Raw genomic sequence first — 19,969 nt, forward strand, 5'->3', positions numbered from 1 at the left:
TAAACCCTCAGGTGGTTGTCATCACTGTCAAAGAACAATGCAGCGCTGTGTTGTACCTGACAACTACACAGGGAGAGAGAGAGAGAAAGAGGGAACAGGAGAGAAGGAGGGATAGAGAGAGATCGTGGTATAGGCAACATTCTCTGTCAGCTCTGATCATCATTTAAACATGTTAATGGTATCTTCTCTGGGAGACACCCTCTCCTGCCTGCCCCCCACCCCACCCTTCTCTCTCTCTCTCTTTCTCTCTTCATCATCTAACCTCTACAGCTTGCAATATGATGGATACCTACTCATCCATTCCCTGCTTGGACTAGTCTGTCTGTGTGTGTGTGTGTGTGTGTGTGTGTGTGTAGGTGTATAGGTGTGTGTGTGTGTGTGTGTGTGTGTGTGTGTGTGTGTGTGTGTATGAGTCATAGGCTCTATAGGGGACTTTCTTACTTGGTCATCTTCGTTCCTTGAGGAACATAAGGCTCCATCTGCTTCCATCTGGTCCTGTCCTGTGCAGCATGTTGTGCCCCAAGTTAGGTTAAAGGATAATGTTCGTTTTTGACAACCTGGACCTTATTTACGGCATATTATAAGACGTTTGACTCACCGAGATAACTTTGGTGTAATTCGGAGACCTGCAGAAGAAATTTAAAACCCAGCGCGAGCCAAGTATATCCATGTAATAGCGGCGGACGGGGCACTGAGAATGCAGCTTCTAAAAAAATCAATTTTCTGCCGCGAAACCGTTGTTTTCATCAATCTGTAGATGAATCGCTAGTTGTGCTTACATAGAGCGAGAGCTTGTTGTGGTTTTCACATGCCTCTGTAATATGATCTTTAGACCTCAGTTCCGAGGTCACGGTTCTTCGCCATTTTGTTTTTGGCCTCCCTTGTTTCCTCTTTCCAGGTGGAGTCCATCTCAAGGCTACTCTGGGGATACAGTCCTGGTCCATTCTGAGGACATGTCCTAGACATTGAACCCGGCGCTGTTTAATTTCCTGCACCACATTGCAACAGTTTGTGTCTTTATACAGGTCCTCATTGGCAATCCTTTCCAGCCAGAAGATGTGACACATCCTCCAGAGACATCCATTGTGGAACGCATTGACTCTCAAAAACGCGCCAACATTCTGAGCCGTACAGCAGAACTGACTGAACATTGCTGCTATACAGTCTGATCTTGGTACTTTGCCTTCCAGATGGTACGAAGGATTGCAAATGCACTGCGAGCTATCCCAAGCGTTATGCTGACGCCTTCACTGCGTTGCCCTTGCTGAGTAGACTTCTCAGATACATGTGAACACCTCCACATTACCGAGAGAGCTGCCAGCCATGGTGATTGGTGCATGTGGTGTTGAATTTATGCACATCACTTTTGGAGGTACTTATGTTCAAGCCCATCTGTTTGGCAAATCTGTTTCAGTTTTATCTATTCTCTCTTGCAGGTGAGTATGATTAGTGGAGAGGAGGGCTGGGTCATCAGCATAGTCGCCATCTTCCAGCTGGGGGAAAAGAGTCCAACGGGAGCTGTGGGTTTAAAGAGTGCACGTGCAGTCATTAACAGAGGCTACAGGAGTTCTGTGAACAGTTGTAGTCTGCAGTCCATCCTCCTGACTTCTGTTCCTCTCTGCTGAGCCCTCTCCCCACCCAGGAGGCAGTGTGACACAGGTAATCATGAAAGCATGGGGAACGAACCCAGAAATGATCGGCCAGGGTATTTCCATTTCAGGTTATTTGAACACAGACGCGGAGGATGTCACCTGATACATCTCTCTCTCTCTCTCCCTCTCTCTCTCTCTCTCTCTCTCTCTCTCTCTCTCTCTCTCTCCCTCTCTCTCTCTCTCTCTCCCTCCCTCTCTCTCTCTCTCTCGCTCTCTCTCTCCCCCTCCTCTACTTCTTGATCTATTTTTTTCCCCTTTGTAAAGACGCGGAACCAGAAATATGAAGTGCTGCCCTGTTTCAGACACGTGTGCGCAAATGTGTCCCTGTGAACTGCGCGCGGGGAGCAAGCGACAGCGAGCCCAGCCAACCCTGACAGGTCGGCAGACAGACGTCGCCGAGTGGGTTACGACCCGCACGGTTCAAGTCCCTCTTAAGGCCTTCAGATCAAAGCCCTGATTGGCTCTGCTGGTGGAGAGACGGGCTCCCAGGAGCTCGTGGGGGAAATTGCATTCGCTGCCACTACAAGCAGGAGATAAGAGGAGATTTGTTCTTAGGATGCAATGACAGGGCAAGGTTATCTAGCTACCCTGCCTGCCTGGGGGAAGGAGAGAACAGGGAGGAGAGGAAAGGAGGAGAGGAGGAGAGGAGAGGAAAAGATGAGAGGAGGAGAGGAAAAGATGAGAGGAGGAGAGGAGCAGAGAGGAGGAGGGAAAGGATGAGAAGAGGAGAGGAGGAGAGAAGAGGAGAGATGAAAGGAGGAATGGAGAGGAGAGGAGAATCGGAGGAGCAGAGCAGAGAGAAGGAGAGAGAGATGTAGACAGATATGCCTGTTATGCCTCTCATCATTTTTTCTGTCAGTCGAGTTATTTTTCCGTGTGGAGGCTCCGTCAAAACGGAAGATGAGTAGCGGAGTCCTGACAGCATTGCCTCGCCTCAGTCCTCTCGCAGGGAGGTCGGCCATACGTCTGCCTCTCCTCCCCTCCTGCTTACACTCTCTTTCTACTCGTCACCTGTTCGCTCTCTTCTCCCTCCTCCCCCTCTTTCTGGAAGTTTCCTCCGCGGTGTTGATCTGCCTAGCGGTGTGGCGGCGTGTGTGACAGGAGTCAGATAGCGATGTCTGGAGACGGGGCTCACAACAGACATCTGGAGAGAACCGCCCTCACGCACGCACACACACACACACACACACACACACACACACACACACACACACACACACACACACACACACACACACACACACACACACACTGTCTCCCTGCTTCTCCCTGGGTGTGTGTCTCCATCATCCAGGTCACAGGAACCATGAAATATTCAACAGGGGGAGGAGTGGAGGGGGAGAGGGGGGTGAGGAGATGAGGGGAGCTGCAGACAGGGGGGTACACTCCGGGAGAGAGGGAGAGTTAAACTCACTGAGGGGAAAGTCACTCTAGCAGCCCCCCCAAAACGTCCCCATACATACTGTAGCCTCATTAGCCTGGTGGTGGAGGAGGGTTCAAACCAGTGTGGAGGTCACTGAACCAGAGATGAGGGAGGAGCAAACGTCACTCCCTCTATCCTGGGGTGTGGCTAAGCAAACAGACAAGAAAGGCTTTTAAAATAAATGTATCATCTAAATTTGATGGGTACTAGTTTCAAGTACTAAAAGGTCATAAGCATGCCCCCCCCCCCTCCTCCTAAAATTACGTTTGTAGATAATTTTGAAAAAAAGCAACTTTATAGCAGGTCTGATTAAAGTGTTTTAATGCGCAAGCCCTATTCTGTGGTCGGATGTTGGAGTCCGTAGCAAACGTGAAAACAGAGGGAGCGAGAGAGGGGGCAGGAAATGCCCAGACAGGTTTTTCTTTGGCTGAACGATTGGGCATCACAGTATCTTTGAACCGCATCTGCTACTCTGAACCTGGAGTCAAACCCCTAGTGACTTAAAAACATCCCCTTTTGTTGTCTTTTCCCTTTATACCTCTCTGTCTTACAGACTAAGCCAAGTGGAGCCAGGTATTAAATCTGCCCTGTTTGTCTGGCTGGGGTCTGGGAGAGGAGAGGAGAGGAGAGGAGAGGAGAGGAGAGGAGAGGAGAGGAGAGGAGAGGAGGGGAGGGGAGGGGAGGGGAGGGGAGGGGAGAGTAGGAGAGGAGAGGAGAGGAGAGGAGAAGAGAAGAAAAAGGAGGAGAGGAGAAGGAGAGAGAGGAGTCAGCAGCAGTCCTGGAGGGTGATATACTGCCGGGTATGGAGAGTTAAATCTCTCCTCAAGGCCTCACCAGTCTAGCCTGTCCAATAAAAAGATGCATTGTCCAAGCGCCGCCTCCTCCTATAAAAACCTGCCGTGGAGAGAAACAGCTGAGCGTCCAGGAAGAAAACATTCAGCCAGGCTGGAGGAGGAGAGAGGAGGCTGGAGGAGGAGAGAGGAGGCTGGAGGAAGAGGAGAGAGGAGGCAGGGTGGAGGAGAGAGAGAGAGGAGGCAGGGTAGAGGAGAGAGAGAGAGAGGAGGAGAGAGGAGGCTGGAGGAGGAGAGGAGGCTGGAGGAGGAGAGAGTAGGCTGGAGGAGGAGAGGAGGCTGGAGGAGGAGAGAGGAGGCTGGAGGAGGAGAGGAGGCTGGAGGAGGAGAGAGGGAGGCTGGAGGAAGAGGAGAGAGAGGAGGCAGGGTGGAGGAGAGAGAGAGGAGGCAGGGTAGAGGAGAGAGAAAGAGAGAGAGAGGAGGCAGGGTGGAGGAGGAGAGAGAGAGGAGGCTGGAGAAGAGAAAGGAGAAACTGGAGGAACGAGAAGGAGAGAGAAGAGACAGGAGGAGAGAGACAGAAGACAGGCTTGAGGAGAAAGAGAGAGGAGGCAGGCTGGAGGAGAGAGAGAGAGAGAGAGAGAGAGAGAGATGTCCCTGCCTCCCTGGCTACATATCCACCACCCAGCCTCACACAGTCCTGGCATCTAGAAGCGTCTCTCGGCATGCTGGGAGTGAAGCGCCGTTTGTTCTTGGTATGCATGGCAGGGAGAAGCACTCTTGTCTTGTCTCTGGTCTTGTGTTTCCCGGTTGTTCAGTAGAATGGCTGGGATAGGAACCCTGTGATAGATGGGGTCATGTCCCATAATAAATCATCTACTTGATGATAACGGTGGGTTGTTTGAATATTAACACTCCTCTCAGGGGAACCCAACCCAAGAACAAAGCTCTCTTCAACCTCGGCGGTTATAACCATTATTCCTACCTGTGTAGAATGACGATGATCCATCGGCCGGACTTTGCAGTCATCTACAGTACGCTCTCAGAAGAAAAAGGGTTCCTCAGTTGTCCCTGTAGAAGAAACATCTCTGAAAAACCCTTGAAAGTTTTTTGGTTGCCTGATGAAACAGTTCTGCTGGGACCCATAAAGAATTTTCAGAGGGTTTCATACTGGAGAACCTAGAACGGGTTCAAGGTAGTGTTACCCATATGTTTCAACATGCCCACGATGGGATTTGAACCTGAGTCTCCTGTGGGACAAACACCGTTTTAACCAGCTATGCCGATGAAAAGCTAGCTCTTCATCAGCGTGGGTGGACGGTATTTATACTGGGGGAGTGAGTTTAACCAACAACTCATTACCTACTCGGGACTCACAAGGACTCTGTTTCACTTGGTTACACTCACGCCCCTAAACTCACTCCACATCCACAGGGCATTCGGGTCATGGCAACAGTGTTACCCATACGTTTCGGCATGCCCAGTGTGGGATTCGAACCCGGGTCTCCCATGTGACACATAGGGGCGAATTCACTAAAGGATTGCGCAGCTTTTCCTGACGCAAAGCCTGTGCAAATAAGTCAAAAATTATGTTTGCTATTCACAAAGCCCTCGCAAAGGGTGAAATACGGTGTTAACTGCGTTGCGTTCGTCATTGCGTTTCTCTGCGCCGGTGTTATTAGCTCATATTTAAATTAGGTAATATGGGCGGAGAATGTTCCCCTTTCTATGCAAATGAACATTATTGCAAAACCCGCCCAATTCACAAAGATCGGCGCAAATTGCCTCACGCAGTTAAAGTGAAATTAATACCGTTTTCAGAAACGTGGTGGTATTTAAGCGCAAGGGGTGTGTCGCGGCCAGCCTGTCCGCTGATCATGGCAGCAGTGATTGTTGCGAGGCGAAGGCATCGCAATGCCAGGCATGTTGTTCGTGAAATCGTGAGAGAATATTTAGAAGAAGGTCACTTTTTGATTTAACACTAGAACCACCGCGGTACCTGTTTGGACACCAGAGCGCGCAGCTCTTCAGCCAACTGGAGGATGAAGTCGCGTCTGGGGAGGCTCAGTTGACTATGCGTCTCTCCACCCGTCCCCAGCGAGTCCAAGCTTCCCCAATGAATAATACTCATTTATAATAGCCTACATAGCACGAAACTGTGCGTATAATAGTCTAAACGCGAAACTGCGCATTCCCTATAGCTGTTCATTGAACGGCTGGGGGCCGATATAGGTATACATAAATAAAAACATAGCCTACACAATATTTTTTTTATTTGAATGGTCTTGAAAATATTTTGCTTTTGTATCATAGGTGACGGCAGGTATCATCTTCAGCCATGGATGATGACTCCCGTGCGTAATCCTTCCAAGGTTGGAGAGGCGGCGTACAACTGGGCTCACATCAGGACGCGCGGTGTGATTGAGTGCACATTTGGAATCCTGAAAAGCCGTTTAGATGCCTAGATCGTACCGGTGGGGCAATGTTATACACTCCCCCAAAAGTATGCCAGATCATCGTGCTGCAACTTGCATAACATAAAATGACAATTTTTCCTTTGTTCGTCTTTTCAAATAATTCCACCTCCGTTTGCAGTCACCTGCGTTTACACACACAAATGGCACTGACTGCTTGTGAAATTAAACCCCAAATATGATTTTTGGCTGTAGCCGTCATATTTTTGTTGGAAAGCTGTGAGGCATGCTTTTGAACCTCGTCCGTGAGGACTTCAAGTTCGCGGTCTGAGAATCGTATCTTTCTCTTTCTGTCTGCCATCGTCCAATGATATGCATACGAGTTGTATGCGCTGTATGCGCAGTATTTATAGTCATTTCCTATATCAGCAGCAAATTGCACTCAGCCGCAAACACCGAATGGGCGTGTTTGCGCTGGGATATTATTAGCGCAATGTCTTTAGTGAATAGGTTTTTAAAACGGAGCACATAGCGGGCGCAACTGACGCGCAATATAATGGTGCAATTAGCGGGCGCAATTTGCTTTAGTGAATTCGCCCCATACTGTTTTAACCAGCTACGAAAAGCTAGCCCGAGGTTCGAATCCCACGCAGGGCATAGCGCAATGTGTGGGTTACAGTAGCATCTTTCATCCAAAGGGTTCCTGAGTCTATACTGAGTCAGTAGCTGCTAGTGATGTCAGAGAGAGAGAGAAGGGGGAGGGGGGCGTAGGAGGTACCTGCGAGGATGAGTTTTACAGCGAAGCGAGAGAGTTGAGCCAGAGTGTATGAGACTAGTCTGTCTCCAAATGTAGGGGTTAGTTAGTTCAAGAGGCAATGAAAACTTTCCAGATCCAGTGTGTGTATGTGTGTGTGTGTGTGACACCCCCTCCCCAACCCTCCATCACACACTCACACACTCGCATGCATGCACATGCACAGACGTCTCACACACATACACACACACACACCCTTCCCCCAACCCGTGTTCCTTCCCGGCCCGACCATTGCATGATTGATGGCATTAAATTGCTTTTATCCAAGTTTTGATCAGGATTTACCGGCCCTCTCATACCACAGGCTTCCAGTGCCACTCCCTTTAATAAATCATGGTTTACACCTCCCCTCTCTGCAGCAATGCTGCGTCTGACTGGCGAGCGGCAAGATTGATGACCTGACCGGCGCCGTGTGCCAGAACCCTGGGCCCGGCACCCTGACGGACCAACACATGTACATTTTTACTTTGTAATGGAAAATGTCAATCTCTGTCAGCGTGGGGGGGGGGTGGGTTCGGTTCTCTCTCGCCACGTTCTCATTATTGGGAAATGCCAGTTCATTCCCCATACAAACCATCCTGATTAATCTCTATACAGGGGAGAGAGAGAGAGGGAGAGAAGGAGAGAGAGAGAGAGAGAGAGGGAGGGAAATAAGACATGGGCGGCATATGTCGAAACTGTTGATTCGTTTTCGTTGTTGTGTGTCTTTGAGGGAGGCGGGCGGACAATTACGTTGGGGAAAAATGGACGCGGCGAACTCTGACCTTGGCGCTCGGCCCTACGTCGGCTTCGGTTAGCTAATTTGGTCGGGCTCCGCTGAAACGGAGGCAGCTGTAGCACACATACGCACCCACGCACAGAGTGACAGACCAAGCAATGCCAGATAGGTGAGGGGAGGGGGAGAGAAAGAGGGATGAGAGAACAAGTGTTTTAACACAGATAAATAATTAGAATTAGATAGAACAGCATCCTCCCTGTTGAGATCAGCAAATTACTCTTAAGGGCATCTGAGAGGTACAACAATGGAGGTCTCTTTCATTTCTCTCTCTACCTCTCTCTCTCTCCCTCTCTCTCTCCCTCTCTCTCTCTCTCTCTCCCTCTCTCTCTCCCTCTCTCTCTCCTGGCTCAAGCACGCGCCTCTGGGGTCGCTGCTATCAGATAACATCTGCCGCACAAATTACTCTGTGATGACAACCAGATTCTTTCAAATTGAATACTGATTAATTTCGCTCTCCATCTCTCCTCCTCCCTCCAACACCTAAAACGGCCTGGTGTTTAATGTAAAGAGAGAGAGAGAGAGAGAGAGAGCGAAGGAGTTTTACTCATATAGGAGGGAGAGTATAACTGGAAAGAAGGTAGGAACACCTATCTCAGCATATCAGACAGACGGTGTTTAGCTCTTAACAGAATTAATTACAAGTTCCATCTTCCAATGAATGGTAGTGGCAGTGCAACAGCACGCGTGCACGCACATACACACACAAACCTGAACCGAGACTGCTGAGCAGAGAGGGAGGGAGGGAGGGAGGGAGGGAGGGAATCGAGAGGAGGTGTAGCAGAGAAATTGAAGTGCTGACAAAAAAAGGTCCTGTGCTGTGAAATGACTTTCTGCAAGGAGCAGCACAGGGCTTATTTGTCCCAGCACTGACAGGAGGCATAGGGCCTGGTAGCATCAGTAATAGATACTACCCTGCTCTCTCTGGTAGCATCAGTAATAGATACTACCCTGCTCTCTCTGGTAGCATCAGTAATAGATACTACCCTGCTCTCTCTGGTAGCATCAGTAGTAATAGATACTACCCTGCTCTCTCTAGTAGCATCAGTAATAGATACTACCCTGCTCTCTCTGGTAGCATCAGTAGTAATAGATACTACCCTGCTCTCTCTAGTAGCATCATCAGTAATAGATACTACCCTGCTCTCTCTAGTAGCATCATCAGTAATATATACTACCCTGCTCTCTCTGGTAGCATCATCAGTAATAGATACTACCCTGCTCTCTCTGGTAGCATCACTAGTAATAGATACTACCCTGCTCTCTATGGTAGCATCAGTAATAGATACTACCCTGCTCTCTCTGGTAGCATCACTAGTAATAGATACTACCCTGCTCTCTCTGGTAGCATCACTAGTAATAGATACTACCCTTCTCTCTCTGGTAGCATCACTAGTAATAGATACTACCCTGCTCTCTCTGGTAGCATCACTAGTAATAGATACTACCCTGCTCTCTCTGGTAGCATCACTAGTAATAGATACTACCCTGCTCTCTCTGGTAGCATCACTAGTAATAGATACTACCCTGCTCTCTCTGGTAGCATCACTAGTAATAGATACTACCCTGCTCTCTCTGGTAACATCAGTAGTAATAGATACTACCCTGCTCTCTCTGGTAGCATCATCAGTAATAGATACTACCCTGCTCTCTTTGGTAGCATCAGTAGTAATAGATACTACCCTGCTCTCTCTGGTAGCATCATCAGTAATAGATACTACCCTGCTCTCTCTGGTAGCATCACTAGTAATAGATACTACCCTGCTCTCTCTGGTAGCATCAGTAGTAATAGATACTACCCTGCTCTCTCTAGTAGCATCAGTAATAGATACTACCCTGCTCTCTCTGGTAGCATCAGTAATAGATACTACCCTGCTCTCTCTGGTAGCATCAGTAATAGATACTACCCTGCTCTCTCTGGTAGCATCAGTAATAGATACAACCCTACTCTCTTTGGTAGCATCAGTAGTAATAGATACTACCCTGCTCTCTCTGGTAGCATCAGTAATAGATACTACCCTGCTCTCTCTGGTAGCATCACTAGTAATAGATACTACCCTGCTCTCTCTGGTAGCATCAGTAATAGATACTACCCTGCTCTCTCTGGTAGCATCAGTAGTAATAGATACTACCCTGCTCTCTCTGGTAGCATCAGTAGTAATAGATACTACCCTGCTCTCTCTGGTAGCATCAGTAGTAATAGATACTACCCTGCTCTCTCTGGTAGCATCACTAGTAATAGATACTACCCTGCTCTCTCTGGTAGCATCAGTAGTAATAGATACTACCCTGCTCTCTCTGGTAGCATCAGTAGTAATAGATACTACCCTGCTCTCTTAGCATCATATAATTCTATCTCAGTTTATGAGGAAATATGGGCACGTGTAGATTGATAGACCTCTTGGTAGGAGACAACCACCTCCGGAGAGCTGAAGGGCTGTGTGTGTGTGTGTGTGTGTGTGTGTGTATTGTATGTGTAGGAGTGCTATAACAGCATTGTAGACTGCTCTGCGTCAGCTGACCCCCTCCCTCTCCCACTCCACAGATACACACCTCCTGGAACGACACCAGTGTGAAATAGACGGAGACCCCATGTGATTCACCAGGACTGAATCAGAGCTGGTTTTTATTAGGGAAGCAAATGAGCCACAGTCAGTAGGATAGATAGAGAGAGGGAGTCAGAGGGTTGGGAACAGGATGCAGTCTCTGTGGCATTCAAAACACTCGTCTTCTAAACGGTGAAAATCATGACGCGTCAGATATGAGACTCTTAGAATAAAAGAAATTTACAAACACCACACACAGGAATCCACACCTGATTTGTTCCTCGTCAAGAGGGATTCTGCTATTCACACTCTCTCCCGGCTTTGATAGAAGTTTATAAGAGGCCTCTCTGGCATGCCATGTTCCACATTCCTCCTACTCTTCTAGCGCTGCGTAGGGTGTCCTGCAGGCTGAAGATATGGACAATGCCTCAGATCTGTGCGGCCTATACGCCTATTACTGAACAGTGTCACATGTCTTCTCCTAATTCTATCCTGTTTGATTTTTGATTTTCTGTCCCAATGTGACCTTGAGTGTCTGGAACAAAAAACACACTGTACAAACAAACAAACAAAAAAGTTTATTACTATTAGTATGTACACACACACACACACATGCACACACACACACACACACACACACACACACACACACACACACACACACACACACACACACACACACACACAGACACACACACACACACCAGCATTATACAGTCAGGTGCAGAAATAAAATTGGCCAAGGCTCTTTTGTATTCCAGGGGCCTCTTGCATGGAATAAACTACCACTTGGCATTAAAGAGGCTACTAGCCAAATTAACTTTAAAGCCACAGTTAGAAGGTGATTCCTGGCAAAGTCCTAGAATAACAGGACAGGTCAGAGGAAGGGACGTTGTACAAATTCTTAAGAGGCTGTTATAAAGTGTATGTGAGGAATCTAGATATTTATACCTCCACCTGACAGCGCAGGCCGGGAGGTGATGTTTTCAGTGGTGTATGTTTGTACTATGTCTGTCAGGATTACGCAACAACTACTGTACCAGATCGATTTTCAAGAAACGTAGTGGAAGGGTGTAACATGGGCCAGCTTAGAACGCATTATAATTTGGAGTGGATCCGAATCACGGGGTGGGTCCACGAGCCCAAATACGGCCGGCCATTCACTTCCATTCATTTTTTTGGATTTGAGGAGTGAATAATTCCCCCCCATTCATTGTCAATAAGGGGAATTGAAGCCACAGCTCAACATGGGAAGGTCACAGAGACAGGGTTTGGACTGGCATAAAGCTCTCGACCTAACGAATGCAGCAATACCAAACATGTCCTGCTCGAACGCACATGCGCATGCACATGGCCACAAAATGCATTCATGGGCGGAGGCCTGTGCTCTCTGAGCCCAATTTCTAGTTTAGCGTATGGTACTATGAAAATGCTTGTGTGTTGTGTGTCCTTTTGTGTACTGTACGTCTACGAGCAAGGACCACAATGGAGACTAGAAAGGGTGCTCAGAGAACACAGGGCTCCGCCCATTAATGTATTTTGTTGGTGTAACTGATTGTGGTGTTTATGAGAGGTAGTCATGTCTGAACACAGCTGAACATACTTGTGTACTTGTGTAATTTTTTCACTCAGTCAATATAGACAATAACAGTAGACATACTGTAAGTTACAAAACTATATACAGAAATTAAGTCCAGCGTTCATTCCTCTGGGGGATAAAAAGGACGAGCACTAGCCCAGTGTCCATTCCTCTGGGAGGGGTAGTCTACTGCCGTCTTCTGTCTGACCTGGAGGGAGGGGTTCCATTCTGTTTGCTTGCAGTCCTGTCCAGACCGGAGTGCCTCAGGGCTTCGGGGGGTTTGATTATGTTGAGGCATGAAGCCTGAAGGACACGGCGCCGGAGCACAGAGGTGTTCATTCTCCTCCTGGACCAGCCCCGCGCTGTCCTGACCTGAACACCACCTCGGTCCCAGACCCCCTGACCAGCCCCGCGCTGTCCTGACCTGAACCCTTCCTTCTGCCCCGCGCTGTCCTGAACTGAACCTCACCTCGGTCCCAGACCCCCTGACCAGCCCCGCGCTGTCCTGACCTGAACCCTTCCTTCTGCCCCACGCTGTCCTGACCTGAACCCTTCCTTCTGCCCCGCGCTGTCCTGACCTGAACCCTTCCTTCTGCCCCGCGCTGTCCTGACCTGAACCCTTCCTTCTGCCCCGCGCTGTCCTGACCTGAACCCAACCTCGGTCCCAGACTCCTGGACTGGCTGAAGACCCAGGATCCCCATGGCTGACTCATTGTCTGAACTCATTGGCCAGTCTGACCGACCGCCTCACCCGACTGGCCAGTCAGACAATGTACAGTTATATATGCCAGCTGTATATATATTAATATACCATATGTCAATAATGTCCAGAATGTATCATGTCGATCATGTCCGTAGTGTTCACAATGTAGCCTATGTCTACATGTCTTTAGTGTGTTCTACAGTATATTGTGTCTGTCTGATATGCTGTTTTATATGCTGTTTATTATTTTTATTTTTATTTTTTTTACTATACAGTATGTATCATGTAACTGCCCATTGGAGGTTCAGGCACCTACAGTAAGAATTTCACACAGTGATGTGACAATAAAGTGACTTGACTGAAGATCACAGTGTGGTTCTCATCATCCAGTCAGATCACAGCGTGGTTCTCCAGTTTAATTGGGCCCGGTGAAGGGCTGCATAACTCTGACCTTCTACATCTCAACACACTGCTCTACAGACCTGTGTGTGTGTGTGTGTGTGTGTGCATGTGTGTATGCATTTGTGAGTGTGCCTATTTGTTGTGCAACTGAATCAGGAGTGTGTGTGTGTGTGTGTGTGTATGCATTTGTGAGTGTGCCTATTTGTTGTGTAACTGAATCAGGAGTGTGTGTGTGTGTGTGTGTGTGTGTGAGAGAGAGAATAGGTTGGTGTGTGGGGTGAGTGGAAATGTGTGTGTGTGTGTTTATGCACAGGAAAGCTAATTACCCTGGAACCCTGGTAGGGGGCACGCCCAGCTGAGCAGAAAATATACAAGGGATCCAACACACACCGTCCCACACTGCCTGAGGCCCAGCAGGGAGCCTAGAACACGCCTGGAACACGCGCGTAGCATGTCAGACCTACGCAGGCCGAGAACTGCCCAGCTGGTCTGGGCTTGAGGGATGGATGCAGAGATTTAGCGTGAATTTTACCGTGTGTGAAATGCAAAGCCCTGAGGGTATGTGCTGGAATATTCCGGAATCATCCTCCATTTCCTCCAGCCTGATATAGGGAGCCTCCCTCTGTGACTCCGACTCCATTCCACCTCATACGTTCAGCTAGGCGAGAGCAGCAGCCTGATATCACACAGAATTGTCAACTTGTCACACTCTGTTGAGATCTTCGACTTCGGTGGAGCGGGTGGATTCAATGGGCTGGGTCCAGGCTACTAGAGCAACAGAGGTGGGTGTGCACACACAGACACACACACACACACGCACACACACGCACACACACACACACGGGAGTGAGCACACATACACATTCACATAAAAAACACACGCACGCACACACACATTCACATAAAAAACACACACGCAGACACACACACACACACACACACACACACACACACACACACACACACACACACACACACACACACACACACACTTAATGGATCCATTGTCCCTTCTACAGTACCACCTATCACTGCTTCCTAACCAGAGAATGCGCTGGGACTTTTCTGACCAGACTAACGGCGTCTCTGTCTGGCGCCCGCCCCTTTTCTATGGTAAACGCTCGCCGCCACAGGGAGTCATTCAGACCGGGCGCAGGAAGTCATCCGTCCGGGTCGCCGCCAGGCAGGCCCATACCCAGGCGATAATGGCTATGCAGAGCAGACAAGATGTTCCCTTTCATGCTCCGATAATGGAATCTTCTTCCCTGTCAAAGGCTGTCCAGCGGAGCCCGTCGATCTCTCACACGCACGCACGCCATAAAGCAAAATGTCAGCCTGTCGTGCGGCGCCGTGCTGATTGGAAGGCGCGGCGGGAGGGCGGACGCCCGCGCGATGCGACGCGCTCTCCCAGACTATTAGTGTCAGAGTTGAAAAGGTGATTCTCTGTCTCCCCTCTTCGTCCTCCCCCCTCTCCTTCCATCTCCCATCCCTTCCTCATCTTCCCTCGTTCACTCCTCCGCCCCCCCCCCCCCCCACACACACACACACACACCACTTTAACTTCCCCTCCGCGGAAAAAGTAATTACAGTGTGATCACCCACACTTCCCTGACTCAATTTGTCCGCTGGGGGTGGGGAAAAAAAAAAGGCAACCTTAAATTAAAACGAGACAATTCTTTTTTTTTCCCACCACTCACCCCCCCCCCCCCCCCGATGTGTGAATTCTGCTTGCAGATATAATTTCCAGTTCCCCCGTCCCCGGGGAACAGCGGACCTAAATAGCTGCTGACGCTGCCAGCCGAGGGAACGTGGTCAGTCGCTCTGGGACCAAAATGGCGTGTCGTTCACTCGCTCGTTCCCTCCCCTGTCATCCTGGTTCACTTTAATGAATACAAGGGCCGGGTTCCCTTCCAAAGAGCTGTCTCCTTCAGTGGCCGCTACATCTCACCGCTGACGAGCAAACAAGGGTTGCATGAGAATGGCCAGTTCTATGGGAGGAACACACGCATGGTTCCTGACCGCCGTCCGTGGGAACGAGGGACTGGGACACATGCTGGCTGGCTGACTGACCCCTGACCCTGACAGCGGGGCTAGCCACACAGCAACCACAGTGACCTGTCTCCATGCTGGGAAGGAACATCAATCAGGGAGCTTGTGTGCTCTGTGTGTGTGTGTGTGTGTGTGTGTGTGTGTGCATGTTTGCGCCTGTTCCTGTGTTGATAAGTGTGTGCTTGTGTACTGTATATGTGTGCGTGTCTGCGCTTGTGTATGTGTGTTTGTGTGTGTGTGTGCTTAAGAGTGTGCCTGCTCCTGTGTTGATAAGTGTGTGCTTGTGTGTGTGTATGCGTGTGTGCTTATGAGTGTGCCTGTTTCTGTGTACAGTACTGTATGTGTTCATAAGTGTGTGCATGTGTGTGTGTGCCTGTTCCTGTGTATGTGTTCATAAGTGTGTGCATGTGTGTGTGCTGTGTATTTGTGTGTGTGTGTGTGTGTGTGTATTTGTGTGTGTGTGTGTGTGTGTGTGATATTATGGAAATTAATCATCTCACCCCGTTAACAGTTCATCTTTATCCCCTCGCGTGTGATCTCGCAATAAGTGAACCTAGCTATAATAAAGGGCCTAATATCTTTTCACTGTGTGACTCCTTTGACCAAGTGTGAAGGTCCATGTAATGAGCTATTGAAGTGTAAGCTAAATAAAGTGTTTGACCATATATGACTATGTGCCAACTGACCAGTCTGAAGAGGCCCTGAGGGAGCCTGGGAGCCGGCCTGTCTGAGACAAACTGTCCCTTCTCACTCGTATCTTTTCCTAGGAAGACTGGGCTTCAGTAAGAAACCGAGAAGGCCAAGGTCAATAGCCAGCGCTTGCTTCAGCGTCTTCCAGTAACACAGGCTGGTCAGTTGAGTTACTGACCTCCACCTGTCAGGGGAGTGTGCGTTCCTCACAGTGGGTCCGAGATTACTGTTGGTCTTTGTGTAATACACGCTAAAACTGTTATCACCTTTGGAACACTTCGGAACCTTGCGTGGTGATACCTCGCTGTTCCTGTGTGTGTGTTCATAAGTGTGTGCTTGTGTACGTGTATGTGTGTGGTTCTGTATGTATGTGTGTTTGTGTGTGTGCATGTGTGGTTGTGAGTGTGCCTGCACCTGTTTATGTGTTCATAAGTGTGTGCTTGTGTATGTGTGTGCTTGTGTGTCTGTGTATGTGTGCTTGTGTGTGTGTGTGTGTGTGTGTGTGAAATCAAGCCTCCAAGCTGTCTATCATTAGCTGAAAAAAAAAAGATTTCTCAAACTGCCAATATTCATCCAGTTAGCTCCGTCTCTCTGTGCGCCCTCATGTACACCGGCAAACAGCTGCATAAATATCATTTACGGGAGACGCTGCGATTCATGAAACCTCAATAATTATCTAATTTCTATAAAACCCCCATTTGTTGAGTCGTGCGCCCGCTGGACAAATTGTTGCGGACACAACCGGAGAAGACCGCGGGAATTAAACCGCCGCCAAATTGAGTTATAATAATGTGGGCATAAAAGTAGTCCTCTGTCCCCACCCATCCCTGGCATTAGCTATGGTGAGTTAGGGCCTACTGGCAGGGTGAGGGAGGGAGGGGGGGGGTAGAGGAGAGTGGGGGGAGGAGGGGTAGTGGGAGGGGGCGGCGTGTGGAGGGGGGGAGTAAGGGCTGAAGAGGGGGGGGGGGTGTACTGTAGGAGGATAGGGGGGAGGTAGGGGGACGGGATGGAGAGAAGAGGGAGAGGGAGGGAGGGCAGGCCTGTAATTGTGTACTAAAGCCGTTAGACCTGGACTGCTATTTTCTCGAATCCAACAATTGTCCTGCTCATTTCCTGTCTATTTGCATCTATCACTGAGATGCTCGATGCTCTAAGTACTGTGTGTGTGTGTGTGTGTGTGAGAGAGAGAGAGAGAGAGAGAGAGAGAGAGAGAGAGAGAGAGAGAGAGAGAGAGAGAGAGATGGCCCCCATTCCAGTCCCTGGACACACACACACACACACTGGTGGGTTGAAATTGGGTATTTACTTCAAAGAGCTTTTTCCTGGCCAGTGGGTGATCGGCATCCTGATTTAAGACTGGACAGAGAGAGAGAGAGAGAGAGAGAGAGAGAGAGAGAAGGAGAGAGAGAGAGAGAGAGAGAGAAAGAGAGAGAGACAGACAGACAGACAGACAGACAGACAGACAGACAGACAGACAGACAGAGAGGGAGAGAGAGAGTGGGTGATTTCCAGAGCAAGTTAATGCTTGCTTACTCTTTTGGTATTTCCTGTGTTTGCGCCTGAGACCTCTGGGACCCGCGAGCGCATCACCAGTAAGACGGGGCAGAGGCTCCGGGCTCCAGGGTGACACCCGTGTCCCCAGAGGCTCCGGGCTCCAGGATGACACCCGTGTCCCCAGAGGTCTGGGCCCCTGCTCAGGCCTGCTGTGTGCCAGCTTGTCTCGTCAGAGCAGAGGCATTTGTTTCACACCCCTGGATGCGCATGGGTGCACGCGCGGGCGCACGCACGCACGCACGCACGCACGCACACACACACACACACACACACACACACACACACACACACACACACACACACACACACACACACACACACACACACACACAGAGGCACACATGGACACGCTCTGTTGGTCTGTTGATCTATTGGTGTGTCTGTCTGTCTGCCTGCCTGTCTGTCTGTCTGTCTGTCCCTGTATACCTGTCCTTCTGTCTGTCTGTCTGTCTGTCTGTCTGTCTGTCTGTCTGTCTGTCTGTCTGCCTGTCTATCTGTCTGTCTGTCTCTGTATGCCTGTCCTTCTGTCTGTCTGTCTGTCTCTGTATACCTGTCCTTCTGTCTGTCTGTCTGTCTGCCTGTCTATCTGTCTGTCTGTTTGCCTGTCTATCTGTCTTCCAGCCTGTCTGTCTGTCTGCCTGTCTGTCTGTCTGTTTGCCTGTCTATCTGTCTTCCAGCCTGTCTGTCTGTCTGTCTGTCTGTTTGCCTGTCTATCTGTCTTCCAGCCTGTCTATCTGTCTGTCTGTCAGCCTGCCTGACTGCCTGTTGTTTTTGTTTGTTTGCTTCTCTGTCGCTGCTCTCCCCTCTCCCTCCCTCTCCTTCACCCCCTCCCTCCTGCTGTTCCGGCTTCAACTGAGTGATGTCCTCTAATTCTGAGGCAGACCATTTGGGACTTTATATTTCATGTGTGTGTGTGTGTGTGTGTGTGTGTGTGTGTGTGTGTGTGTGGGGTGAGGCGAGTTGTCAGTGCTGGAGGCAGATATGTCAGAAGGCTCTACGTTGCCGGTCTCTGTGTGACATGCTGGCGCTTGATGTCCAATGGAACTGACTTTTCATCGGTGTCAGAGACAGTGTTGCGCGTACGTGTGTGTGTGTGTCAGAGACGGACCTCTCTGCTCTACTCAGACTGGCGCTGTCTGAAGATGCCGACCTTGTGCAGGAGATAACAGCTGTATTTACACAACAGGAGGAGAGGAGAGTTGAGGATGAGAGAGGAGAAGAGGACAGAAGGAGAGAGGAGAGGAGATGAGAGGAAAAGAGAGGAGAGGAGGAGAGAGAAGACAATAGGGTGGAGGAGAGACTCCTCTGAAGATAGAAGCAACCTTACAGCAAATGTCAGTTGACTTCTAACTCCCAGTAAACAAAAATGCAAGCACACACACACACACACACACACACACAGTTCTGTTTGAGAAACATGTCCAGTAGTGTCAATGTGCCTACAGAGAGAGAGAGAGAGAGGGGGAGAGAGAGAGAGAGAGAGAGGGAGAGAGAGAGGGAGGGGATCCCTGCTGTGATGACCATCACTCCGGTGACCAGCCCTGAAGAGCACACATTGATGTTCTCATTAAGAGGAGATATAGATTCCAGAACACTCACACTCACACACACAAGGAATCACACAGACCCCTCCACACACACGCATACAGGCACGCACGCACGCACACGCACACAAACACACACGCACAGGCACACACACACACACACACACACACACACACACACACACACACACACACACACACACACACACACATTGCTTCTCCTCCCCTAGAGAACAGACTGAGACTACACTACTGGCTCTATACAGAGCTATATTGATCAATAGCAGTCTCATTCTCTGTGATCAGTTTACATTCCCTCTTTCTCTCTCTCTCACATGCACACACACACACACACACACACACACACACACACACACACACACACACACACAGAACTGAGATGGATATAGAAAGAGGTGAGGAGAAGAGAGGAGCAGGGAGAGAGGGTGAGGGACGCAGGGGGAGGAGGGGGAGGAGCAGGGAGAGAGGGGGAGGGACGCAGGGGGAGGAGCAGGGAGAGAGGGGGAGGGATGCAGGGGGAGGAGCAGGGGGAGAGGGGGGAGGGACGCAGGGGGAGGAGGGGGAGGAGCAGGGAGAGAGGGGGAGGGACGCAGGGGGAGGAGGGGGAGGAGCAGGGAGAGAGGGGGAGGGATGCAGGGGGAGGAGCAGGGGGAGAGGGGGAGGGACGCAGGGGGAGGAGCAGGGGGAGAGGGGGAGGGACGCAGGGGGAGGAGGGGGAGGAGCAGGGAGAGAGGGGGAGGGACGCAGGGGAGGAGCAGGGAGAGAGGGGGAGGGATGCAGGGGGAGGAGCAGGGGGAGAGGGGGAGGGACGCAGGGGGAGGAGCGGGGAGAGAGGGGGAGGGACACAGGGGGAGGAGGGGGAGGAGCAGGGAGAGAGGGGAGATGTACAGACGGAGAGTCATAGAGATGTTTGTCTCCTCTGGGAAAAAACATGAAAGTGCCTCAACCATCAACACATCACTCCTTCCCAATACCTCCATCAGGACGTCAGGATATGCAAATCACCTTGCTGGCA

Source organism: Borostomias antarcticus (assembly GCF_949987555.1).
Source record: "Borostomias antarcticus genome assembly, chromosome: 19".
Classification (NCBI taxonomy): domain Eukaryota; kingdom Metazoa; phylum Chordata; class Actinopteri; order Stomiiformes; family Stomiidae; genus Borostomias; species Borostomias antarcticus.